Source organism: Phoca vitulina, unplaced genomic scaffold, assembly GCF_004348235.1.
Source record: "Phoca vitulina isolate PV1807 unplaced genomic scaffold, GSC_HSeal_1.0 scaffold27, whole genome shotgun sequence".
NCBI lineage: Eukaryota > Metazoa > Chordata > Mammalia > Carnivora > Phocidae > Phoca > Phoca vitulina.
In genome coordinates this window covers 2887190-2914732 of record NW_022589730.1, presented here as the reverse complement: position 1 = coordinate 2914732, position 27543 = coordinate 2887190, and the positions used below count along the sequence as shown (strand labels likewise).

General features: G+C 49.9%; 1 protein-coding gene across 1 annotated transcript in view; it reads right to left on the bottom strand.

Annotated features, from left to right (window-relative positions):
* ZNF516 (zinc finger protein 516) overlaps positions 1-27543 on the bottom strand; it is a 68112-nt gene that overhangs the window by 38250 nt on the left and 2319 nt on the right.

Sequence of the window (27543 nt, the reverse complement as noted above, 5' to 3'; positions counted from 1 at the left end):
TTGGGCACACAGACAGAGAGACCCAGGAATAAACGGGGTCTTCCCTTTCTTGGGCACACAGACGGAGAGACCCAGGAATAAACGGGGTCTTCCCTTCCTTGGGCACACAGACGGAGAGACCCAGGAATAAACGGGGTCTTCCCTTTCTTGGGCACACAGACGGAGAGACCCAGGAATAAACGGGGTCTTCCCTTCCTTGGGCACACAGACACAGAGAAACCCAGGAATAAACGGGGTCTTCCCTTCCTTGGGCACACAGACACAGAGAAACTCAGGAATAAACGGGGTCTTCCCTTCCTTGGGCACACAGACACAGAGCACACCTGTGAGCGCAGCCAGCAGACAGCACCTCCTCCCGGTCCGACCTCACACCTGCCTGGTGCGGGCTCAGGTGTGTAAGCCGGAGGGGGGCTCTCCTGGCTTCACCAGACCCACCTGTCGGAACCCTGGTGCTCTCATTTACAAGCGAGGAGGACGGGTTAGTAAACTCTGAGTTAACCCCTCTATCAAACAGGTTAAAGCCTGTGCTGCGAAGTCGAGAATAAATTGCAACCGAGCGCAAGACCACCACGCCCGCACAGAGCGGCCCTGTGAACGCTGGCCCCCCGCGAGCAGGAAATGCCATCCCAGAGAGTGCTACAGCTCCCCTGCATTCCCATGGCCTTTTTACAGTAAAACAAAACACAGATTCAGAAAATAAAACCAAGGCACAGTTGGACCAATTACTCTAAGGGGAACACGCTTGTAAGCACACTCAGGTCGGGCTGCGCGAGCAGCCTCCCTCCACACCAACGCCCCTCCTGGGACGCGTCCACCAGCCGCCAGGGACAACCAAGAACTCTGACTCGGTACGCGGCGAGACAGAAACGGCGGCTTCCAAGAGCTGACACGCTCAAAGTCCCACGGCGGGAAGCGTACGCGTTCATGACCACAAGTAGGAAAGGGGAGGCACGCTGCTCTCAAGGATGTGCCCAATGCGACCCCCATAAACGAGGAGAACAAGACGGCGGGGTGGGGGGCACACGGGAAATGGAAGGGGCGCCTTGCAAAACTGGTAAGTGCACATGTGTGCATGGTGAGTATTTTCTGTTCTCTCTCATTCACAGAAAACAACCTCCACAAAGCCGTCCCTGCCTTCCCAGTGAGGAACCGCCTCCGTGCAGAAACGTTCCTGTACAAGTTTAGGGCCAACACTTAGACGTTTATCTCCTTAACACTTTGAAGCAAAGTCAACCTAAACTCCGGGCCTCAAGGGGCGCCCGGCTGGCTCAGTCAGTGAGCGTGCGACTCTCAAACTTGGGGTCGTGAGTTCAAGCCCCACATCGGGCCTGGAGCCTACTTACAGAAATCTACAAAACTCTGGGCCCGAAGACCCTGAACAGAGCTCGGCTAAACAGAGGCCTCACCTCCCATTCACCAGCCGAAGCCAAACCCATAGAGAGTCCAACACATCCTGATCCTGGTGCATCAGAACACGAAAGAGAGCTGTATGATAAGAAGCTGACAGAAGTTACCATTTCAGACACATATCCAGCCAGTGACCGGAAATAACGTGCACATACACACTCCCAACACAAGCAAACACAGACACGGAGCCAGAAGACGGGAGCCAAGAGGAAAGGCTCCGGGAGAATTAACACCGTCCTTACCGTGTTCGCTCCCTGCAGGAGTATCTACTGTAAATTCACAAAAACCCTATTTTTGTAAGATCAGGGATCCCAAAGAAGAACCCTTGGATGACCAACGTTCCACTGTGAAATTTAATTAATGACAAAAATTTCATTATCAAAATTAATAAAACCCTAAGGTCTTCAACTTGTGCCCAAAAGATTGCAGGAAATCCTACCACCCACATGACACTTCTGCCAAATGAAATTTTAAAGAAAAAAAATGAAGATTTTGAAGTAAACAGTAAAAATTGATTTTGAAAAACAAAAACCAAAAAGCAGGCACTTGAATTTCACCTCAGGAAAGATTACTGTGCTGGTAGAAACACCGCCATGCACACACCAGAATTAATTACAGGGGTAGGACGACGGAACTCTGCTCCCCGCGGGCCTGAGACACCTGCTGGTGTCTGTGCGGGGTGCAGGGGCCGGCCTCCCGCTGCTCCGGGGAGCTGGGCAGGAGAGCCTTCCCCCCCAGCGGACCCACGGCGGGTCTGGTGTGAGCCCCGCGTCCTCTGGTCAGAGGCCCCGCCCGGGTCTGCAGGGGCGGCATGTGGCTGGCACTGTGGACAGGCCGGCGGGGCGCGTGGGTCCCCGGAGCCGGCCCCCTGCCTGTCCCAGAAGGGCCACAGCGGTAACTGGACAGAGCCTCCTGCTCTCGGGTCTCAGATCCAGGCATCCATTCTCCTGCGTCCAGGGTTTCAAGAGCAGTTTTAGGACTGGGGACAGTGGCTTCTTGCTTTCTGCAAGGAGACAATTCTGGAACGTTCCGGGGGCCACCCCAGAAGGCCCAGCTCGTGCCAGGCCCTCTCAGCCCACCCAACGATTCTGTAAAGCCCTGCACGACGTATGCTCCTGCCTAAGATACGGACAGCAATTCCCGTTGCCTGAACCCCGACAGGTAAAACTGCCTTGCTTTGCAAGAGAGGAAAAGCCCGCTGCCTCTGAAAACTTCAGCTTGTTCTGAGAGAACAGAAACTCTTCTGCATTTCACCACTGGAATCAGTGAAATGGGTGCTGGGTGCTGCGTGAGTCAGGACGGGGAGGGAGGAGGGATTCTCCACTCGGGACTCCTGGGCAGGCCCGCGCATCCGCCAACGTTCATCGGGCAGCGACCCCGCACGACTCACACCCACGCGGCAAGACGTCGCCCAGGGGTTGCAGGGCCGGCCCACTGGCTCCTGCCCCGCGCCAAGCCCCGCCCACCTGCCCAGGCGCGCTCCTGGCCCTCTGGGCACATCAGCCAGAGGAGCGTGCGCGGCTAGGAACACACGCTTTCAGGCGTCGAGACCAAAGAAGAGCAGCTAGAATCCTGTAACAGGCTCGCCTCTGTGACGCGCTGTGTTCTTGAGACAGCCGAGACGCACGCTGAATCCCGTGGGTCAGCACCATCCAGTAAACTTTCTCCCGGGGTGGAAACGCCCTGTCATCTTGCCGGTCTGCACTGCAGCCTCCAGGGGCTAAGCACCCGCACGGGGGACAGAGCGGCCTTGGATGTGACACGTGTCATCCTGGGTAAACACACATGCTCGGCCACCCTCCTAATGCCCCCGAGATAAACATCCACCAGCGTGCCAACTACGGACGGCACTGCCCTTCCTCCTGATTCTAGAGGAGTATCGTCCAAAATACAAGTATTAACAGACCTCCCCCAGCACCCCAGATTTCACACAAGAACACTTCCAAACAATGCAGGAGGCAGGGCCTTGCTTTAATTAAGTACATGTTAACCAAAGAGTAATTCTAAGCTCGAGCTCTTCACTGGGATCACGGATATCAGAGTTGACGTACAAGACCATGTTCCAGGACACTGGAAAACAGCAGGAAGAGGAAGGAGATGAAGCAACACAGAACCATTATCACAGGCTGTTGATCCACAGAAAGGACAGAATAGGAGAAGCAAGGTGTTGGTAACTCTAATCAACCTACAAAATGGAAAAACCAGAAGCACCAAATACAAGTTCTCGACCGTACCTTACTCTGGTCTCAGGAGCCCAAAAACCCAGTCCTGCACTTCATTTTTCATCCGTCGAATGAGGAGTCTGCTCTGAGCTCTAGGCCATCTGTCAGGTGCACGAGGGGCGCCGCTGTGTACCTCCTGCAATATCCGGGTGTCCCTGCCCTCGGGCAAAGTGCAGAACAGCGCCTGCCCCATCCTTCCTGCATAAAACGCTTAAGAAAATATCTTAGCTATCACTTTCGATTATCAGACACTGAGATAAGGAAACTGGCAAAGCACATAGACCAGCTTAGCCTCAAAATAACCTTGAAATGAAAACGTCTGAACCTGAGGGCATCAAACCCAAGAGTTTCTGAGAGGACAGAATGCGCCAGCAGCCGGAAGGCCACCAAACAGAGCGGTAAACAGGGGCACGGAAGCAGCCAGATGTCACCAAGTAATTATCCTTGGAAGAAGCAACTCCAATGACTGATCCCCGAGTGGGCCCACTCCTGGGGGCAGGTGCAGTGACACAGGGACAAGGGCATCCTTCTGTCTCAACATCTTCATGCAATTCGGGATGACCACAGAGGCCTGGGCTGCATTCGGTTCACGGGTGTTCCTAAGAACTCTGGGCCTCTTTCCCAGTCTTCTGCGTCGTGGTGAAAAGCCCCAGCTGAGTCCAACGTCTCCCTTATCTGCACGCAGCCCCGTCTCTGGGCTCCTGCCAGCGACACAGTGGTCAAGCGGGGGTCAGGCATGCCCGCGGCCCCAACATGCCCCGCTCTGCAGGGGCCCAGGGAGGACTGCTCCCTCCTCTGACCGCATCTGGGAAGCCGAGCGCGTCCAAACCCAGGTCCTCCGAGAAGGACTGAGGAACTGCCATGCTATAGAAATAGGGCCAAAGATTCAGATGCACGAGATTTCCTCCTGTGGAGGGCCCCCTTCTGCCCTCTCCCATCACCTCAAATCAAAAAGTTGTTTCTCAAGTCCTTTAAATAGAATTTAGTAACTAAATCTTGCTATTACGTGACTTCAAAATTCCATATACGTATGTGCACATAGAACATAAGGTACGTAAAACATAATCGTGCATTTACATCTGTGTGTGTGTGTGTTTGTGTGAGTGTGAGGTGGACACTCTGTGGATAAATACAGGCACACTCCTCACTTCTGGTCAAGAGCTCCTTAACAGTATGCACTGGACCTCATTCGCCTTTGATTCTCTGCAGTGCCAAGGCCAATGAGGGGTCACTGGATCAACTGATTGACCGATCGATCGATCAATAGGCAGATCCTAAGACCAGAGTAAGAAAAAAACCCATGTTTTCTATACAATCACATGCGTACCAGTGAGCTAAACTCAGGATTGTGTGGACAAGATAGAGGGCAAGTTTCTAAAAAAATAAACTGCAGGATGACTGGGATTTCTAACTGCCTCGATTTTTTATCCTTTTTATCCTATTATTTCCTAACAATTTTTGAGGCATTCCCGAGTTATTTATCCTTTCATGTGACTCAGGTTTGATTTTATGCTCTCAAGTACTCCACCCACCCACGTCCCCACCCTGGCGCCCCCAGAAACTGATTTTATGCTAAGACAGAAAATGTTTCCCTAATCTAACTCACTTCCGGCATGAGTTAAGTATGACTGGATAGAACTAAAACTGAAACGGGCCTTTGAAGAATGACATAAGCACACAATATTAGTGAGCAAGTCAAAGTCTTCATGAAACTCCAGGAACAAAAACGCTCCAACACAATTTTGAATCAGCCAGGAACCAGGAAAATCAGCCTATTTATAAGGTTTCATTATGTGGTTTCTCAAATTGACACAATATTTAAGTTAACAGAACTACCAAGTCACTTAAAGGATTTCATATTAACTTTTACTTCTAAAAAATGAAACACTGAAACAGGAAGGTTTATTCGATAAACTCCCAATGCCATCAAAACCGTATTATCTTTTGCCCTTACTCTGAACAAATTCACTTTAAAATTATTTCTCACAGGGTTTAAAGACTTCTGTGTACATATACACACATATTGTTAAATATTTAAATTAAATAAGCTAGATCATTCCTCATTGTTTGGCTTCTGGCATTACTAATTGATGGCTTACAATTCTGCTGTGTAAAATCCTATTTATTCTGAAACAAGTCATTGTGCTTTTTCCTGGAGAAGCCTACTAGCATGTACTTAAGTGGGATTTCACTGAAAAATAATCTAATTTGAAATTGGCATAATAGTGGTGATTTTCCTCACTTGGGGAATTTTTGGGGACGTTTAAGTAAGGTTTTACAAGTTGGCTGATGGCAGGACAAATGCTCTCGCGCCGTCTCTACCGGCAGACGGCGGCACGGGTGCGGCGATCAGCCTCCATGATGTGGCGACTCTCAGAAGGGCTCAGGGCTTGCGTCACAGCCCACTGCCCAAACTGATGGAGTCCCGTCAATCAGAACTTTCTTTTTAGGGTTTCTCAGATTTGTTTCATACGAAAAAGACTACCTACTTCATAGCACTGAAGCTTTTTTAAGGACTCTGGAATTAAGGACTTTTAAGGAATGCTTGCTAAATTGGCTTAGAATAATTAAGTGAAAGGTAAAATGAGTTAGTAAATTCCACTTTTGTTCTTAAATTACAGTGTTAATTTTTTTTTCAACGACATGTCATGAGAAGGATGCTGTAAACCACATGTACTCTTCATGTTCCCAGTAAACATTCCATATTAAACCCACAGTGAATCTGGCCCTTGATCCATTTTTCAAATGAAATGACATGTACATACACATATATGTACACACACAAATAATCACGATCATCCTCACATGCCACACACACACACACACACACACAGGCTCACACCCACGCTCTGAAATGCTTCACCGAGGTGGATCAACTTTGTGACCGACTAGGAACACACAACCTCGAGCTAGCTAAGTGGAACTCTGACACAGCAAAACTGATCAAGAAACGTGAAGTCAGGAGTCTGAGACGAAAGGACGCAGGCCAAGTCACCCCTGTGCTCACCGCCTCCCTGACGACAGCAAACTAGCTAGTGTCTCTCAACATCAGCGTCCCGAGTGCTAAGAGCGGCTTCGGGAACCAGGACTGTACGCGGCAAGGAAGGGCAGAGTTCGCCGTGGACGGACCGCAGAGGGATCCGCCGCTGTCACAGGGAGACGGGGCAGGGCCTGCGTCCGCAGCGGCACAGACCCATGCGATCCGGGCGGCGACTCCTGCAGGGGCCGCCCCTGAGGTTTCAGACTCGGAGGAAGGCTTCCTGGTAGGAGTCGGGGCTGGTCGGGAAAAGTCGCTACAAAAGGAACAGCCTCTGCTGGACCCTTGGAGCCAACGGACCTCCACACGCCCAGGAAAGAATGCTTTGGTGGGCTTATTGGAAAGCGCATTTCTCTCATTTCAGAGAAACTGGCTGAAAGAGCCACAGGAACGTGCGTTCTCTGTCCTAAAGACCAAGTTCATTTCAGAGTCTCTGACTCAGCTCAGACTCTCCTGGCTCGGCTTCCACGCCCAAAGTGAAACCTGAAGCCTTGAACAAAAGCACTTCTAGGAAAGCCAGCGTCCATCCAACCGAAAAAGGTATGGTTTTAAGTAGTCGCTTCAGTTCCAACCACCAACCAGGTCAGTTTGCAAATGAGTCAATAATATACTGGTAGCAACCTTCTTCAATAAATGGAAATTAAATTCACTGATTTATACAAACAGAATAAACTGTTTCCCCCGCTACAGCCTATCACTAAATGAGGGATTATTTTGAATAAAAGGTCACCTTCTAGTAGTGCACACTGAATTGCTACATCTTACTGAAAGGGAAGGAAAGACTACGGAAAAAGACAAATGCTAACTCAGGAGTGAAAGGCACTCTGCAGGAAGACATTTTATGGAAGTACTAAAAACGTCACAGTTGGAAACCACATTTGAGCCGCGCTGGAGGCGGCCAGTTCCGCAGGAATAACGTGTTCTCGTGCATCACACGTTAGAAAAGAACCACGCCACTCCTCTGTTCAGGCAAAGCTGGTGAGCTGCCCAGATCCACGGTCATGTCTCCACGCGTCCATCCTTGGGCACGGCCATCACGGAGCGGTGCTCTTGCTTTAGGTCAGGAGCCATAAACTTACCTCTCCACGACCACGGACAAGATCCGTAAGCTATCCAAACGTACTGTTTGCAGATTTCTGGTTTTTAGTCAAATATTTAATCCTGTTTCAAATCCTAAAACGTAACCCAAGCCCAAATGCCAGATTAGAACACTGCAATTTAGATTGTTCTGTAGACCTCAAGAAACTGAAACCAAGAGTTCCCAAAATGTACCATTCAGACTTGGTCACCTGAAACATCCGAACATCTGAAAAGTAAATGGAAGGCCGTCTTTAATAAGTCATAACCACACACCTGAACCTCTACTGAAATTGAGACAAAGGTTTAAAGTCTCATATGAAACTTAACTTTATTGCTGGCAAAAAAAAAAAAAAAAAAAAAAAAACTTGGAAAAAAACCATTTCCCTCCTTTTCTTAAATACTGCCTCCCTCCTAGGTTGACTCCAGACAAATACAGATAGATAGATAGATCAAACTTCATTTCTCCACTCTCCCTCTTCCAGATTAAAGGGGGAGAGGGGTGGGCTTTAATCTCAATTACAGCTGCCCTGAATAAGCACACAAAGAAGAAAAGGAAATCTCTAGCCATTCTCATGCTCAGCGAACACAGCCCGAAAGGCCTCCATAAATAACTCGGAGAATACAGGGTCAGGACGGTCTGTGATACAAAGAAATAAACAGATTTTCACAACGCTCCTCAGCTTGCAACCATTTGATGGAACTTGGCAACCGCTCTGTGCGAGGCGCCTTTGAACTCGGAATGCGTCCACGCTCCAGTACAAGTACTGTGTGGTTCGTCTGGTCCCTGTTCCCGACTCTAAAGATCAGGCTCTCCCTCGTCCCCCAAGGGCACCCATCCAGGGCCACGATTTTAGCCTGAAACCTTTTATTCTACGCTTCCAGCCCTTTCAACATCTTATTAACCCGTGAAAATGTGGAGACCGGAGCCATAAGGACGACTCCAGGAACCTCAAGAAACTTTTAAAATCTGAAAACTCTTCTGTCTTCACAAAATTTGAAAACACTCATGACTTTCTGTCTTTCCCAAGCATATCTGTGAGCAAAATGCATCAATTTCTCCGGACGTGCTTTGTCGAAATAGTTAGCATGATCTGATGACAATTTCATTATCTTCAGCTATCACCTTAAATAATCTGCATTCTATTACCTCAAGATTTATCTCTGTTATTTCTTTGCTGCTTGCAAGCCAAGAAGTAATAAAACTTGAAAGGATTTTTTCTCCCTTTTTTGATGTAATTCATTATATTAACTTGGTAGCCTTCAATTAGAGAGAATACTGCATTAAACATTTTATTATTCCTAAAAAAAAATTCACAGTCCCTTTTATGATTACTGACATCACTGATTTTCTGCAGAAGTGTCAGAAATTCCTTGGTCAGAATTTACAAAGCTCAACCTCTGAGGAGGAGTGATATATAAATATACAAAAGACAAAGGGTGGTCACCTATTAAACGTGAAATCCTACAGTTCTGCTAGTTATCAAGATGTAGATCAGCATAGGGGCGCCTGGGTGGCTCAGTCCTTAAGCGTCTGCCTTCGGCTCAGGTCGTGATCCCAGGGTCCTGGGATCGAGCCCTGCATCGGGCTCCCTGCTCCGTGGGGAGACTGCTTCTCCCTCTCCCACTTCCCCTGCTTGTGTTCCCTCTCTTGCTGGGTCTCTCTCTGTCAAATAAATAAATAAAATATTTTTTAAAAAGATGTAGATCAGCCTAACAATCAAATATGACTGTGAATTCTTAAAATCAAACTATAAACAGTTTCTTGGGAAAATAAATGTCTCAGTAAAGTACAGTATTTTCTCAATGCTTTTGGGAGGGTTGTCCCCAATATTTCACCATTGGGCATCACATCTTTCACTAACAGTAACACCCGATCATGGATTAAAATAAACTAAGATATGAAAAGAAAAATAGAAAAAAGATGATGTTTCCTGATTCACCCTACACATGGAAAAAAAAATCAAGATGGAAACAAAAATCTTTCAGCAACAGCTTCATTTGAAATGTAATTAATCTCTACTTTCCCCTTGGAAACCTATAGCACAGTGCTGAGCAAGAAGAAAATGAACAATCACTTGACAATATATAAAAAATTTAGCTGTGAAGCCAAAATCGAACAAATAATGGTAGGCCCAGTTTGCCAGCACCTGAGGACAGAAATGCCTTCCTCCTGGAGACAAACACAGAGATGCACGCCGTACGCACGTGAGTACGGCAGAGGGAGGTGGGGACCCGGGGGACCCCGCTTGCCCAGCTCCTGATGACGTGCATCTCACACAGCCTCACGAAAAAAGCCCATCCTCTGGGAGAAGTCGCCACTAGGTCACAGCCGTCCTGCCCCGTGAACCTCGCTCTGATCACCAGAGATCGATCAGTGACGCCTCGGCTTTCTGAGACCCCGGGGAGTCCAGTGTCCAGAGCTGCACGTTGGGCTGTACACAGGGGCTCGTAACGCAGGAAGTTCTACAAAGGTCTGTGAAACCACCATTCTCCAGACACATGCAGGTGTGCGTGTAACACACGACACGCGAGATACGACGGGGCTGAATGTACGTGAAGAACACAGACTACGGATGTGCCTAGAAAGGAACAGCTAGACCAAAACATCAAGCCCAATCATCTCTGAGTAGCGGGATCCCTTTCTTCGTCCTTATCTGCATCTTCCACAATGATTAAATTATACACAATGCCCATGGGAACATGCACAATAAAAATACGAATCATCTCATAAACGCTGACCTGTTCACCTCCGTTCCTTACCAGAATGCCAGGGCATCGCTGCTGGGTGCAAGGCCCGGGGCACAAGGGAGCTGTTGGTGAAGGTCAACCCAGCCAGGGGCCCAGGGACGTGGCACAGCTCCAGGGGCTGCTACGGTCTCGTTCGGGATCTGTTCAGACCCGGCATGTCCTCAGCCTCCCCTTCTTAGCGGTCACTCTCCCTGCTCCCACTTGCTGACACCTGGGTGGGCTGGAGCTGAAGCGAGCCTGCTGGGGATGCGTGTTCCCGGCGGCACCCCACAGCGGCCACGGCGCTCCCGCCGGAGCCTCCCGCCTCGGCCCGCCCCCTGCTGCATAAGCCACACACCTGAGTTCCAGAAAGGTGGCCTGCTGAGCCGCGAACGGCGGGAAAGTGCCAGACACTGGAGGAAGCGCAACCCGCCAAGTCAGGGTCACGCGCAGTTCTCAGTTGAAGTGAGGACACGCTCTTGGGGGGACTCAGTGGGGGGCGGGGCACAAGGCTCGCGTCACATCGTGGAGAACCCTGGATACCTGCAACCATGTTCTGCACCTGACGGATGATCGGAGAACTGGCCACAAAGTCAGTTCCTGAGCCTAGAAAGTCTGCGCCTCCCGAGCCTTACGCACCTTAGAACGTTCACGTGGTTACACCTCCTGGATGTGTTATGTTCTTTCCTTAAAAAAGCATTTACAAGCTAGTTATTCAAAAATAAAAACGTGTTTTCTTAATCGGAAGATTTTATACCTTGCAGTGAGGTTCCCAGACTAGCCCGCAGACGGGCACCTGCGCCACAGGAGCGTCACAGGGTCACTGCGCGTCCACAGACGGCGATCCTTTGGAAAACACCGAGAACGGTCAGCACATAGGTTTGCTCCACAAGTTGCGCATGCTGGTGGCTCCCAAAGGAGACAAACCAAAGAGAACAAAGAGGCAAGATTCGGTGAGCACTCTGTCGCCGACCAGAGCTGCTGGCCACGGACAGTGTCTGACAGCTCCCCGTCCCCTTCCCGGACATACGCGCATCAGCCCCGCTCTCCTCCCATGCGCCACCCACAATCTGGGCCGACTACGGACTCAGAAATGTGTAAGAAGGGAGGGTGATTCGGAAGCAGTTCAGGAAAGGGGTGCCTGGGCGGCTCAGTCGGATGAGCGTCCGGCTCTTGGTTTGGGCTCCGGTCACGGTCTCGGGGTGGTGAGGTCAGGCAGCATCGGGCTCTGCGCTTGGTGAAGAGTCTGCTTGAGATTCTCTCCCCTCCTCCCTCTCCCTCCCCCTCGGCTCCTCCCCCAGCCACACATGTGCTCTCTCTTTAAAATAAATAAATAAAATCTTTAAAGAAAAAAAAAGTTCAGGAAAGGGAGCTGCAGTCATAGCCGGAGGTGACATCAGGTCATCATCAGCCCTGAAAGACAGAGGAGGGGCCACAGGAAAATGCCAGCAGGACAGCTCTGGTCCAGCCGCTGGGCTCCTGGCCACCCCGTGCACACAGCCCGTCCCCCCGTCCAAGCAGGAAATCAGGGGCACCTGTGGGTGATGGAGACAAAGCTGGCCTGTCCTCGGTCAGGGCTTCGGGGTGTACAAAGCAGGGCACGTGTCCCCGGGCACTGTCCTGGGCTGGCAGGCTCGTCTGAGCCCCCGGTAAACCTCTGCCCCGGGAAGAACCTGCCCGACGGCTCGAGAGCTGGCCTGAAGGACGCGCTGGGCACGCCGGGCCCACACTGAGCCGCTGCTGTGTTCACAGCCCCCAGCCAGACGGAGCAGGACGGAGAGGCGAGCACATCCTCACACGGGCCCGCCGAGACTTCCCAAACGTACTTTCTCACGGGCACAGAAAGGACTACTAGAAGCTGCATGAGGTAATGTTCATATTTGGGCAACACTTCACATTTCTTTGATTTTACTCACCGTCAACAAGCACAGAAGTACAGAACATGTATTTTAAAAGAACAAAGGATTTTTCCATAGGGAAGAAATTTCCATAGATCTTAGTTACACAAGGGTCTGGCACCCAAGTCACCAGGGGCTTTTCTGTGTCATGCGCGGATCAAATTATAGAACTCTGGCCATTTTAAGGCCTTTCTAATCATGAAAATTGATTAATACAGCAGACTATCGATGATCATTAGGGTCACTTTAAGTAAAGCTAAGACTACGTGAGCAATTTAAAGTAAATCCCAGCAAAATTCAGCCCAGTTACTGTCGATGCTAATAAAGCCGAATCAGTCTTTGGTGGCATTGCTTAAACTCAGTGAGACTAACTCAGCGAGTCAGCTGGAGATGCGCAGCGGACGCCCGGAAGGAGGCTCAGGCAGTGCTGCCCCTGGTGGGACGGACGGACGGAGGGACGGAGACAGCTCCGTCCCCGCCGCGCCAAGACCTGTCTTCCACCCGCGGGGCTGTGTCCCCGCAACTCCCCGGCTCGGCTCGAGGGGCCTGGACTGTCCGTCCACCCCTCAGAGTGTGGGGAACACACAGAAGCAGGGCCCAACCTGAGAATACGAGACTGGGCAGCCGCTTTTCCTGGAAACCCAGGATTCAGACATGTCAGTTACTGCAATGGTTAAAGCATGCACGATCGCGAACTAAAGTAACAAACTGGGGGGCCGTTCTAAGGTTGCAGGAGCATGGGCCTCCAGGCGTCCGGGAGGCGCAGGACCGGGACACCCAGCAGACAGGCGAATACGCGGAGGGCACGGCCAGGGGCCCAGAAGGATGAGTGGGACGACCTCCAGGGGTGCAGAGAGGAGACATGTTCCCAGCTCCGCCAAGGAAGGCACGAGCCACAAGGTTTCAGGCGCAGCAGTAAAGGCGAGAAAGAAATCTCAGCCTGTGTTACGGGACAAGTGACGAACCGGAAGAGATAAGAAAAACAAATGATAGTGATTCTCCTCTGCATGGATCTTCTTTAAAAAGCAAACATAATTCATTTCTGTAATTGGTTCGTGGAGTTTTAGCTACTGAAAGACAAGATGTCCTCCCAAAATCCGACTGACTTCTACAACTCTAAATATTTCATCATCTGGCTGCCTGGAGCCCGCACGGAAAGCCTGCGCCTGCCGTGAGCACAGGAAGACTGTCCAGGGACTACTCGGGACGGCAGGCTCCCATCCCGACGGCAAGCAGCACCGACGGGACGCGATCGATCACAACACGACCCCCGCGACAGCACTTCCCTGCGGCCTTTCCAAGGGAGGAGATGCCTAGGAGTCCCCAGAAGGAAAACGACTAACTGCAGGCTTTTTAATAAGCTCAAAAGAGGAAAGTCGCCCAGACCAACCGCCGGGGACAGAAATACAGCACGAGGCCCTTGCTGCACACACGTCCCCGCTAGTCTGTCCTCGGTGCGCACCGGCAGGACCTGGGCTCAGACGCCCTGTGAGCAACAGGACCGGAGAAGACACATGCCGGCAGGCAATAAGGCTCACCTCCGAAAGGCGTTCAGGGGAAGTGAGGACCTGCCTCCGACTCACAAAGGCCTTATCTCAAAGGAACACCAGGTTCCAAAACCTTCTATGTCAATGACAGACCCATCTCTTTAAAATAAACTTAAGATCTCTTTGCGTGTCCCATGAAGCTGGAGGCACGGGAGGAGGCCAGAGTTTCTGCAACGTTGTGCTCTGTGCCGTGGAATCCACAGCTGATGTCAGTCATTCTTCACAGTTCAACAAGGGACAAGGAATCCCCAAGGGAACGGTGATTTGCCATGGATTTTTTTTTTTCCACACATATTTACTTAGTATTTGTTTAAACCAAAACTAAATAAGGATAAAAAACCTAAGTAAGGATAGATCATACACAGACAAAATCAATTTAGAACCAGCGGAAATATGTCCACTAAATGAACCACACCACACGGATTTCCTCATACGACTCTGGGGGCAAGAGAGTCGACCCTGAACCACTCACTCACTATTACTCGAGAAAATCACAGCCTAGAGATCATGGACCACCGTGATCACAAAGCATCCCTCTATGTCTCAAGCATGATCTGAATAAAGGATTCTCGTGTCTCTTTTTATTTTGAATTAATGCGAGAGGCCCATACATGTGACCTCAGTTTCAGTGTTTAGGGCTCGGGTCTTTTAAGAACAGTGTAACCCTCACTGGGTTCGCCAAGACCCCCCAGAGCCAGGGAGAGCCTGCAGGCCCCACACCACCCCAGGGATCCTGACATTGCCCACCAACAGTGCCAACTCGAGGGATGCCAGGGGGCCCTGGCACCGAAACGTCACCTACAAAATTCCAAACAGGACAGAACTTTCCAGGCCGATGACGGACATCTGTGTCAGAGAGGCGGTTTGTGGCGTTGTCCCTCAGGGCATCGGACCCTGGGAGGAAACTCCACCCCCCGGCGCCCCTTCCCACCACATGCTATGCTCAAATACAGCAAACCATTCTGATTCGAGAAACGACACAACTGTGTTTGTCAGAAACTGCTGTTATTTTTTTAATCAAGCCGAAAGACTAAGGTTAATTTTTATTTGCTCCTGAATCCCATTTTCTGCAAGCACTGTTCGGACCCTCAAGAGGCCTAATACATGTGCTTAAATCATCAACAAGTGTAAACTGTTGAAAGACAGCAAACTCCACTGCGGGGTCCTCTCCTTCTCCTCCTCAGCTAATTATTCCTGGAACACTCACTAGTGTGAGGAAACCAGCATCCCTGTCTAGTAGTAAACAAACAGAGAGCTGCTAAACAGGCTTGAACCAGCCAACCAGTAGGCTGGAAACGAGACTAGACATCTCCCGCATGCATGAAAATAGCATCCTGCCCAAAGAGATTTATCACAGAGACACTCTCCAGAAGAAACACAGGGCATCCAGGTAACCCGAATTTCAGATACACGACAAGTAATTTTTAGCACAAGGATGTCTCAAATACTACACGGGACACACAGAGACTAAAAAAGTACCATTCATGGCTTATCTTAAATCCAAATTTAACAGGTGTCCTCTATTTTTACTTACTGAATCTGGCAACTCTGACTTGTTCTTATCTGAAACACATTATCTGAATGAATTACTTCAAAAGAAGCACAATGTGAGTGAGACACACGGTCCAAAATGTGTAAATGCTCATGGAAACATCATGTACACAGAGAAAAATTATTTTTCATTCATACGCGGTGTCATTAACTCACTGACAAGAGTGACTCTAGTCACAGGCAACGGAGGAGAGGCCGTTAATGACTGCAGTGGGATGGGGCCTCCAGGATCCTCTGGGGCTCTCAAGGTCCCATGCATGCAAGCAAGGGTCCACCTGCAGGACCCAGCCATGCCCCTTCATCTTCCTTGGGCAAGCTGCACAGATAGCCATCCCTGAGCCCTGCTTGAGGCCCTGCTGCGGCTGGGAGGGCTCTGGAGCAGCGCTTGGCTGCAAAGGGGAAGGTGAGGCTGGTCAGGACTGCCCAGGAGCCTAAGAGAGACCAGGTACACCTCAAGGAGCACAGGGCACGTCCCCGTCCTCCCCTCCTGGAAACCTCTTCCCTGCCTTCCCTCCCCGCCTGAACACTGCAAAGGAATGAGCACTGACCCGGGACTCACACGTTAGCTTCAACACGATTATCAGCACAATCTTGAGAAAGTCTAAACCTCAGATACCCTCTCTGTATTTTAAGACTAACACCTACACCTGCTGGGTTTACCAAGCCTTTAAATGTTTGGGTGAAGAAGCTGACCCATGAACGTTTATATATGGTAAGGTTGCTATTTCAGATCAGTAGAAAAAAGACTGATGACTGGATAAATAATGTTGGAAAAACTGGATAGCAATATGGGAAAAAATTAAAAACGCCTCACAGGATCCACCAAATGGTCCATGTGGATTCATGCAATGTGGAGTAATAAGCACATGGAATAAAGCAAACTCGCTCTATTCAATGAAAATATTTTAACAGTAGGGCAGGGAATGTCTAAGTCATGTGTAAAAACCATAAAGGAAAAAATGAACAGTTCTGACATTCTAGAACTTGTATAATAGAAGACTTCATACAGTCAAACAGAAAGCGAGAAGAAAATAAAGCAAACAACAAAAGATTCATTCCCACGATGTACCGAGTTCTTGTTAATTAATAAGAACAAATGCCACAGGGTGCCTGGGTGGCTCAGCTGGTTGAGCGACTGCCTTCGGCTCGGGTCATGATCCTGGAGTCCCAGGATCGAGTCCCGCATCGGGCTCCCTGCTCGGCGGGGAGCCTGCTTCTCCCTCTGACCCTCCTCCCTCTCATGCTCTCTGTCTCTCATTCTCTCTCAAATAAATAAATAAAATCTTAAAAAAAAAAAAAAAAAAAAGAACAAATGCCACATTATAAAAATGGACAAAGTACATGAACAGGTAAATCACACAAGAAATGCAAATGACCAGCAAACATGAAAACATGCTCACTCTCACAGAAGCCAGAAAGATGGAAAATAAAGCAATAAAAAAATAAATAACATTTTTCTTCTTTCAGGAAGGCAAGTGCGTAGAAAATTTATAATCCCTGGCATTATTGAAGGTGTGGGACAATGGCTACGCTCACGAGCTGCTGGTGGACAAGGGGATTACTACAGCCTACCTGGCAACATCTACTGAAATGTAACATGTGCAAACCCCCCTGCGAACCAGCAATTTCACTTAAAGAAATCCGCCTTGAAAAACTCCTTAGTGTTCTCAATTATCCACGTTACCAGCAGCTTTACTGCAACATTTTTGGTAAAGAAGCAACTTGAACGCCCATCAACAGGCAGATAAAATATGATCATATTCCCCTTTTAGGCGGTTCGAGAGTGAAGCAGGTACCTTTATCGACATGAAGGATTTCCAAGACATTATATGGAAAAAGCAAGTTTCAGAACAGAACAAAGAGGATAGTCTAATTAGGTATCCAAACAAGAAAAATGTACGTATGTGTGCGTATATCCTAACATATGTAAACACATTTAAAAGGACCGAAGAGGACAAAGTCAAAGTCTCTCTGGCAGGTGAGGGTGAGCAATCAAGATGGTTTCTCATTCATGCACTTTCAGACAAGGTGGATTATTTGCAATCAGCATGTGTCGTCCATGAGAGACCCATCGATTTTCAAAAGATGGAACAGAATTCTAAAACGAGCAGCACAGCCCTAGCATGGTCTGGCCCAGGCCATGTCCTTGCTCCTCCAACTCCCACCGCTGTGCCCGTGAGGGACGCGGGGCCAGGGAGGCAGCCTCGGGAGAAGGGAGAGCCTGGGGAGTGTGGGCTGAGCAGTGCTAAGGAAAGGAAACCGGGTCCAGGGGCCTAACCCTGCCCTAGAAGACCCTCCTCCCCCCGCAAGGGCACCAGAAGGAGCGGAGATGTGACAAGTCCACACTGCAGCCAGGGCAGAGGGGTGGGCTTTCCCAGGAGGCAGCTCACCGGGCGCTCCATTTGGGTGTTTCTATGGCCAATGGCCACCATCTGGGATTCTGTCTCTGGCCTTGGGACAGAAAAAAGAAGGCAAGCACAGCTGTCCTCCAAGATCAGACCTACAGCCCCAGGGTCCACTGCTCCCTAACATCATGACTTACCTGTGGGCTAGGTATTCGGTGTTATATGATGCCCTGTCTCCACACTGCCCTTCACCCTTCTGACTGAAAGAGGAGGGAAGGAGGGGCAGAGGGGCTGAACGGGAAGGGGGAGACCACGACCAGTGGCCAGCCGTGTGGGTGGGTGGGTGGGAGTGGACCAGTGCGTGACAGGAAGTCACCACCAGCGCCTCATCTCCACCCAGATGTGCTCTGCTCCTCACAGCTGCGGCATAGCTCTGAAAACGCCTGCAAACATCCACAGCAACCCCCTCATGGGATCTTAAAATTCAAAGGAAAAGATCTTTCACTCAAGATGGGGGCGGGGGAGAGAAAGAGAGGAAGAGAGAAAAGGAAGGAAGGAAGGAAGGAGAGGGGGAGGAGGGGGAGAGGGAGAGGGAAAGAAAAAAGAATGAAAGAAAAAAAGAAAGGAAGGAAGGAAGAAAGAAAGGGAAAGGAGAGGAGAGGATAGAAGAGAAAAGAAAAATTAATTCTGACCTAGAATAGAAAAGAAATGTTCAGAACAGGGCCTATTTAGAAGACGTGAGTGGTCTGCCAAGTGCTGTCCAGCTCGCAAGGCAGTTCTGCAAAAGCAATTTTATCCTATTCATAACTAACTTGCAAGCATGATGCCCTTTTGTAACTGGGTTTCAAAACAATATCAAGAATTTGTTTCTAAGTGGTGTGTAGGCTTATCACCATGGAAACTGCAGATACTCTGCATACAACCTGTCCAGAATCTTCATGTTCAGAGTTTCCAAAAATCTCCTGTCAGAACTTTGCAATTCCTTTAGCACCTATTCAGGAACTTTGCAAGTCATCCTTAGGTGACACATTGAACTGCTTCTTGAGGCTTTCACCGATACTTCACCACCAATAAAGGAGGTTTACGATAAAAACAGCTTTTAAGGGTTTATGCCTTGTTTTCCACCTCTCGGACCCCTCCTACCGCACTTCGTCATTTTTGAAAACACAGTACCTGATATCTCCTTAAAATGGAAATGTTCAATCCACCCCACTTCTATCAATTTCTAGTCTAATACCGAAACCATCTGTGTAAGTCCTATGCCATGAACTGTGCAATCATTAATGTTCTAAAACCCAGCAACATTATAAACGGGTCTTGTATCAAAGGAACTATGGTAACTAGAAGTGAAAACTGGAAATGATCATCATTTCAATATCACAAACAACATTCTCCAGGTGTCCAATCCAATTAACGAACTATTCCCATGGTGCTCGTGCCCTGGAATCCATCACTGGATGCTCATGAGCAGAACAGCCTGATCCCGTGACCCGGGAGGAAGCTGACGCCCTTCGGCAGGTGTCAGAGCTAGATTCGGGCACACATCAGATTCTCTGTAAGATGGCCAACTCCCCAGAGGGTACCACTCAGTGATCATTTTAGATGGGAGATCTCAATAGCCAGTGAGGTCCCTGAATGACAAGGACGATCACAGTACATTTGGAACCGGTTAATCACGGTGCTGAAAGTAATTATTCTGCAATCAGAAGAAAGAATAGGAGTAAGACTCAGATCTGACACACTTTTACAAGAACGTATTTGGCAGCTTGCAGTCAGCCCAAATGTCTTACTAATCTGTGAAAATACTTGTCTCAAATCAACATCTGCCTTGGTAAATAAAACAGGAGGCGAGGCAGCCTGCAGATGGACAGGACTGCCCTCGCCTCCCGCGGAGTCAGGTAAGACTCCACGAAGGAAACCGCGACCTTCTGACCTTCATCTGGAGAAGACCACGCCTCACTTCTTAATTCTAGTAAAATATAGACCTAAAACTGCAATCTGTCTGAACACGCAAAGGCTTATGCCAACTGGGTATGCAAATCCTGACCCTATCAGCAGCCTACAAAGGTTTCACCAAGAACTGGCCTCAGATTAGGTCCAGCACACAGGATATTAAGAAACATCAAAAGAAAAGAAAAACTAAACTTATAAGTGAAACATTACGAATCTGTGCCAGAGATGGGCACACAACAAAAACACTTACAAATGAAGACTAAATGCTTGAAGAAAGACAGGCTAAACTCACTGAGTAATTCGGTGTGCTCACCACGCACAGGCCGCAGAGGAGAAGGCCGACCGAGCAGTGGCCGCGGGGAGGGAGAACGCAGGCCCCGCAGGGAGGGCCGCCGCGGGCTCCGCGCCATCCTTTTCCCGGGCATTCCTGACAACCATGGCTCCGTGGTGGAACCGTGGGGGAACAGGAGGGCCATGCCTGTCCCGGGCCACACGGGTGAGCGGTGCTTTGCCCAGGCGCCACCTACAGGCACAGGATGGCCCCGGAGGGGCTGGGTCGAGGGCGCTGTGCCCACCACCTGCGCTGAGTGTAAGTGCTGGGGACACGAGGCAGGGAGGCAGGAACCACGTGGTGACCTCGGTCCCTGCTTTCCGAGACGCGGGCCAGGAGCTGTGCCAGGTCCGGGGGAGCCCACGAGCTGCGTGTCCTTGGGTGCTGGGAACCGGACAGGCCAGCCCGCTTCTGCTCCCCCTGCACAGAAGCGACACTCAGGACGCTGGCCACCAGCCTGGGACGGGAGGGCCGGAGTCCTGAGCAAGGCAACATCCCAAGTCCCGGTTCCAAGCCTGACGCTGGCCGGAAAGGCCGCAGAAGCAGCCAACTCCTGCCATGCCAAGAGGCCACAGCGCTGGGCCGTGTGCACACGGTTCAAAACCTCGAGGCACAGGTTTGTGTGAATATCCGCTCTCACCCGAGCCTTCACTGTCAGTCCGGGCCGCTACCACAGGTCACGGGCATCTAGAAGCCGGTGTGCACACGCTCCGGAAAATCTCCCCCACGGAGACAGTTCTCAGTGTGGCTCACTGCAAACCGAGGCGCACCTGCTCCTCCGTGCACGGCTGGAGTCGTGCATGCCACGGGGCTGGCGGGCTGGGCAAGGAGACCCTGCCCTCGATGAGATCACAACAGGGACAGACGCGGGTGGTAAGGACGACGTTGGCACAAGACGAGCAGCACGGGACAGCAACGGGGCAGAAGTTCCCAGGACGGAGCAGGAGTGACATGCTGAGGCTCTGGGGCGACCCAGCAAGGAGGACGGCACTGGCCAGGGGGCAGGGGGTGGTTTCCAGGATCCAGGGCACGCTCAGGCCACACAGAGGGCGGGTGGGGGTGCAGTGAAGGTGCAACCGGTGACTGTGGTCCGAGAAGGCCCGCCTAAGGAGCTGCACGCTTCCACTCGCCACCTGGCGGGACCTATGCTTCCAACAAATACCTGGTAACGGTGTGAAGAAGTGGACGCGGCGACAGGTGCCACATGACTGGTGGCTGCAGAGGATATACACTCGGCAGGGATGGGATGCAGGGGGGAGCAGGGATGCCCGGCACATGTCCAGCATGGCCCCGAGACAGGCGACATCTTCGGGGCGACACCACACCAGCAGGTGCTGCCCCCCCCCCACGAGGTGAACCCCTCCTCCAGAGCTGACCAGAACTACCCCACCGCAACCAGCCAACGCTGATTGTCCGGAAGCAAATTCAGTGCAGCCTGCTCTGCAGACGCTCCCAGACGGGGCACGATCCACGCCTTCCCGTGGACCTCCACAACTCACAGACCAGGGCGGAAGAAGCCAAAATGACTTCTATCCCGTCGACGCATAAAAGCCATAAAAAGGAGCCCTTTGAACAAGGTCAAGTCTGAACTAGAGAAGACCAAGAGCCTCTCTTCGTGACAAAATGGCAAAGGTGACGCTGAAACCCCAGGGCGGAGCCAGAAACCACGGGCAGCGTCCTCCCTCCGGCAGAGCGAGAAACCCTCCATGTAGCAGGGCAAGGACTGAAACAGAACTTAGGATGTGAAGCGATGGCAGAGAAGGTCGAAAAGCGGTTACACATCAAGTGAGACTCTGCAGGGACAGCGCGTCCACTGTTTATCAGATGCGGGAGCACGGTTGATTCTGCGGGTCCAGGACGCCCCAGTGTTCGCCCTGAGTGTGTGACAGGTGCTCGGCCTCCGCAGAACGCGGCTGGGCAGCCTCCACCCTCCCTCCCTCGGAGCCAGCCTCCGTGCAGACTGGGCATCCAGACCCCGCACGGGGTCCAGGCCATCCTGTGCCTCGGTGACAGAACAGCACGGGGACACCTTCCTAGGCTGGAAACTGGACGCTGAGGCCCCCGGCTCGGGTCTAAGTCTAGGCCCAACACGAGATGTGGGCCACAGGATGCCGACCCCATGCCAGGCACCAGAGGAGTGCGGCAGTGACAGCCCGTGAGCGGGGGCATCGCGGCCCCACGCTGCTGCTGGGGGACTGGACCCTCGCGGAGATCAAGAGCGGGCAGCACGCTGCGCCTCAGTGCACAAGGTGACTTGGTACCTGGCATCTGCCAACCGTGCTGCCCCCCACTTCACACACCACACCGCTTCCGGCAAACTAAGAGTACTTGCTGGTACCCCAGTCCCTGCCCGCATAAAATGGGGACAGACAACACCGCCTGCTCCCTTCCGGCTCTAAAATCCTGTGATCCTATCTTGTGACAGAAAGTAAGAGAGAGAGAGATCGAATCAAGTGTGTGGATGATGCTAGCAAACCCAAATGTCTGCGCGGTGTTTGTTGTGCGGTCGGGGTGCGTATAACCCGTACGCGTCTCTCAGTGAAAGGAAGAAAACCCCAGAGTCTAATCTCCAGAGTCTGAGCCTTTCGTGCGATAATAAATTCATTCTGGGAGGTCAGGGAATGGGCATCCCGCTCAAGCAAACATTAGCCTGCGTGCCATGCAGAGATACCAATGTTTGAAGAATCAAAATACAAGAAAACATACTTAAAAGACGCTCTTCTCGTTGTAATTCAGTTGTCCTCCGATAATTCAGAAAGCGTAGCAGGGTGCCGGGGTGCCCCGGGAAGAGTCACCCCACAGGTGTATGTGTTACCTGCGCAGACGCACGGCGGGTTCTGGTTGCTAAGACGCAGGCTAAAACCGTAGGGCGTCCAGCTTTCGACTGCCAAGTACATCTGAACAGCTTTCTTAAAGACCTTCACTGCGTTTCCATACTAAGTAAGATGTTAACAGGAGGGTTTCCAACTCTGAGATTCCTCAGTATTCAGAAATGCCTCCACTCGCGTGGCGCTGATCTGCTGGGCATTCTAGGGCTCTCTTCCGGAACCTGGAAAAGACCTGCTCTTCCATAATCTCCGGCTCTAAGGTGACGGGCATTATCTGGCACTGGTGGAAACAGGGCCTGGCACCGGCCACACGGCGGAGAGCATCTTGCGCGTACGGCCTGGCACCTGACACCAATGTCGGGGCGTGCCCCTGGGGCCCCTCCGGAGCGGACATCAGTCTGTGTGTGGACGTTTATTAGATATTGCTGGCAGTGACCTCCAGGTTGCCAGAGCGACAGAGAAACTGGACAAAGCAAGCCTGAGCGAACTGCCCGGTGACTCAAAACCGGTCCTGGGGTTTCCTGTTACCAGTTCCACAGGCTCATCTGTGACAGAGGGCGCCCGACCACCCCGGCCCCCCCTCAGAAGGACACCTGCTGTAGCTCCGTCCAGCAAGGCTTTGGTGCTTGGGTGGAACTGTCCCCAGATGTGCGTGCTCTGCTTCCCGGGCAAACCACATCCTGTCACCGCCCATCTGCACTTGGGGCTCCCGTCTCCCCCCTGCTTTCTCCCTGCCCTTACCCACACCCCCCTGATGTGCTGGCTCATGCTTAGCCTCTGGCTGGGGCCAATGCTGCAGGCCCTCCTGCCACTCCATCGTTGTGGCCACCAGAAACACGGGGACTGCAGCATCTCAAGCACATCTGGCCAGAAGCACAATGAGGACACAGCATTCTGGGTGCACCCCTTCGGATCCACACCGAAGCAAACTCTAAGAGAAGTGATAATAAAAGCCTCCTGTCTCAGCAGGCCCAGCCTGGGACAGATGCCCCTCCCCAGCACACCCCATGTTCCACATCGATCTCTGTTAGCTAGGTTCACCCGAAATCCTGTTACAGTGGGCGGACGTCTGAGAACATGTTCTTCCCGATCCATCCAAATGACTGTCCATGCTCTAAGAAACAGAAAGCAGAAGGGCTGCTGGAGCTTTGCACCAGCTGCCCCACCACGGTGGGCACTCCTCACCCGCCCTGGCACCGCCGCTGACCGCCGCTCTGTCTCAAGGCGCATGCTCAGCTACCATTTCTTGGTGAAGAGATGGGGGACCTTCCTTCAACTAGGATGGAAACAAGATGAGCCACGATGTACGAGGCTGTGGCCAAGCAGGGAAAACAGACACTTTCTGAAGGAAATCCGTTTCTTCCTTCAATTGCCTTTCCATTCCAATGATATTGTTCAGTTCTGGAAACTCTCTCCTTAATTCTCCAAACTGCATGTAATATTGTGCCACTTGTTCTAAGAACCTGTTCCTCTGTCTGGTAGAGCAGTCTAACATCTTTGTGGGTCAGAAACAAATATTTTGCAATTTCACAGGACTTCAACTAAAACTTGCGGTTTTACTATCATTTAAGTTGCACTGAATATGCAAAGATGTACTGAGAGGCAGGCTCAATAGAACACGGATTTAATGTGATAGCAGCCTTGAGAATAACAAGAAGTAGTCAAAACCTAGGTAGTCACATAAGTTTCTGCAAAGAAACGATATGCAGATAAATGGTGGGAATGGGGTCTTTGGCATTTTGCCTGAGGGCAGGTGGACACACCTCTCACAGCCTGAGAAAAGGCAGGCCACCCAAAGGTGCTTCTCACAATCGCACGGGTTGTGAACCGACCTCTTCAGGACATGCTCACCAGGGGTCCCTCATTCCTAAATCGCCTACAAGCTTTCTGAGCAGAATCCTGCTTCAGCTTATTGTGAAAAACACTCCCTTGTCCTCATGATGACCTGGAAGCACCCTGACTCTGCTTTGTGCTTGGAAATGCTCGTTTTTGTAAACTTGAATTACATGCCCTTTCAATGCTCCTCTCTTCCCTAATTAAAAGGTTTCATTTCTTCGTGAGCTCCAAAAGCGTATTTTCTCTATCAGGGCTATGTCACCTTCTCGGTGGAGGGCTGAAATCTAGCTCAGTAACATATTTTATATTTGACTGACTTTTATTCACAAGGTTGTTCTTCTCCCATTTTTGGTAAGACCCAGTTTTCCATGGAAATAAAGGGAATGCAACAGAGCTTTCTAAACAGAGCTTTCTAAACAAATGTAACAGAGCTTTTTTTCATGAAAAAAAAAGTTTCTTTTAATTAATCTGATAATGCAGAGTTTCTCTAGAGCCAAAAGCAGCATTCAAATCCATTCCTAGACGTCAAAAAATCTTGGGGTAAAATTATGGCACAATGGGGACTTGCTAAGCAAGGTCACAAAGATAGAATTCTAATGCCAACCCTGCTTCCACCAGAAGCCAGATTCATTCTTATGGGACCTACTGTGGTGCTTTGTTCTGAATCTCCACATATTTCCTTTAACAATTTTAGCCAGCCATCCCATCAGAGTTCTGTAAGAATTTTAAGTTGCCTATATGTGTAAAGACGTAATGCATCTTTTAGTAATAGTAAAGGCACGCTGCAGATCGAAACAGAGGATTCAAAATACTCATTTGCTTTTCCAAAGTCCTTAGCCAAACCCTGCAAATGGGAGTGCCTTTGAGTATTACATGTATATAATGCACATCTCACTCCTTAAAGAACATCTATGAAGCAGTGGTTTATTGCCCACCCTAGCCCATTAAAGGCCTGCTGAGCTTGGGAAGTCTGTAGTTTTAGAAGGAAAGATTCTGCCCTACAGAGTCACAAAAGGTACCCATGCAGACCCACAGTGTTCTTCAACACTTTATGCCACCATCATGACAAATTTCCTTTTCCGGTCTCTCAATGAGCTACAGTATTCTGTTAATTCTACTGTCAACTTGTTGAACTCAACTAGGATACATGAACTTGTTACAGAAAAATCTGATGTATTAAGTTTCTCAAAAAAACATCACATATAAAAAATACATATAATTTCATTAGGAGGTAAATGATAATCTCAAATTTAATGAATTTGAGATGAAAAAAAGTAAATTCCAATGTATAGTGAAAAACATTTTTTCTTTCCAACATTTTCAAAGTACTATTGAATTAGATTATTATCATTTGACCACCATCACCATAGATGAGGGAAAGGCTCAAGAGCTTTTCCAAATGTTAAAAATATTTATCTTCAAAAAAAAGAAAAAAGATTTAGTTCTAACCTAACATTTTATCCAATGAGCTCCAAAAACAGTATTATTGGAATATCATCAGTAAAATCTGTAATTATCAAAACTTTTTAAAGAGAAAAACCAAGAATTAATCTTCAAAAATGCCAACCAAAGGTTGCAGTTGAGTTCGCCAAGTTTTACGACGATAAACTGTTGCAGGAATCTTGAGCTCAGAGAAGGAGCAGTGTATTTTCAGAGAGTAGCGTGTTCCCCTGCTCCTTCCCACAGGTTAACGGGTAAGAAATGAAATGGGAAACAACAAGGGTCAGTGCATAATGTGTCACTGCTCATCTATCTATATGGACCCTTGCAAAGTGTATGCGCAGGGTCAACATAGGCTTCTCTACAGGATTAGAGAAACAACTTTCTTCCATACTTTTACTGACTCAATATCATTTGTTTCAAAGGATTGGCTAAACCCCTCATAAAGAAAAAAGGACACAGATCTGTGTTTTGTTTTGGAGGACTGCACTACGGTCGTTTTCCTTACTACAGATTATAAATAGCCCTGCTGAAGCTCTTGGGTTTCTACACCCCTACACCCCTGGCCTTTCAGGTAAAAGCAACATCCACGAACCAGTTTCCAGGGAGAAGAGAAAAACAGTCCCGGTGATGCGGAGAATGTTACAAGTTCCGTCACTAGAACATCACCTTCTACTAAAAAGAATTACCCAAAACAAAAAATAATGAATAAAATATCAAAATGCTTAAGACTTCTAAAAAGTAGGAAAATGACGAAAACAAAGTTAGTCAAGCATCTTTAAATATTTACATAGCTGCTATTCGGAGAGTCATCTGTTCCAATGAGCCGTCTCTAAACCCACATGGTATTTGAATCCGAGGAGATTAATTATAACCGCACACCGACTGGAAGTTACTCTTCTACTCAGCTGTCTGGTGCAAAGGAGGTGAGCAGAGGCAAGTGTGCGTGTGCATGCGTTTGCCGCCTGGGGACGGAGCAGGCTCTGGGCCTGTGGAGAAAGAAAAGGGCACGCCTCGGAGGTGTCCCATCACCTGTCCTTTGCTCAGAAATGACTGATGCCCCAGAGAAACTGTGAATTCAACAGGCCAAAGGTGTTAATTAATGCAAACACATCCGGGCAAATTAGCAAGAAAGGAGCCTGAAGCAGAGCTGACAGGCACCTGTGTCCACACCCACCAGCCTGAGCTCTAAGTATACACTGGCTACCTAATACCTGGGGGTGGGACCACCTGGGTGCAAGGCTACCTGGGCCAGGAATACCCAGGCAAGAGCTATCCAGGCACAGGGTTACCTGGATGCAGGGTCTACCTGGGCCAGGGATGCACAGGCAAGAGCTATCC